This window comes from Cucumis sativus, chromosome 6, assembly GCF_000004075.3.
Source record: "Cucumis sativus cultivar 9930 chromosome 6, Cucumber_9930_V3, whole genome shotgun sequence".
Lineage (NCBI taxonomy): Eukaryota > Viridiplantae > Streptophyta > Magnoliopsida > Cucurbitales > Cucurbitaceae > Cucumis > Cucumis sativus.
The window spans coordinates 7,399,072-7,399,574 of NC_026660.2; the positions used below are offsets into that span (position 1 = coordinate 7,399,072).

General features: G+C 29.0%; 1 non-coding gene across 1 annotated transcript; it reads left to right on the forward strand.

Moving 5' to 3' along the window:
• The first annotated feature begins 200 nt into the window (after positions 1 to 200).
• On the forward strand, positions 201 to 283 carry TRNAL-UAA. The gene has a single exon. It is a non-coding gene; the product is annotated as a tRNA-Leu (tRNA).
• The last annotated feature ends 220 nt before the right edge of the window (positions 284 to 503 follow it).

Consider the following 503-nt stretch of genomic DNA (forward strand, 5'->3'; position numbering starts at 1 on the left):
CTCGGCTTTGTTCGTCTGTCATTAATAAATACAATTCCTCCTTTCATTATTTGCTATAAAATATGAATTAATTTAAGTATTATGTGAAGATAAATAAATGAATGTATCATAAAAAATATTTAATATCACAACATTAATAAAAATCTCATATGAAGAAGATTTAATATTAGAATGTTATTAGAAGTGTTAACAGTGACTTAGCAGGTTTGCCCGAGAGGTTAAGGGGGAAGACTTAAGATCTTCTGCACATAAGTGCGCGTGGGTTCGAACCCCACAGCCTGCAATAGGTGTATCCATATCATTTTAAGTCATCAATTTTTTTGAACTTCTTCTCTGCATAGTATTTCATCTACGCACATATAGGCCGTTCTTTTATGCATTAGCACGAAATACATTAATTAATTAGTTAAACTATGATCAAACAAACATTATTAGTTTATAGATAATAGTTAAGTCATACAATATTCTCAAAATAACAAAAATCAATGAAGATTAAAATCTCT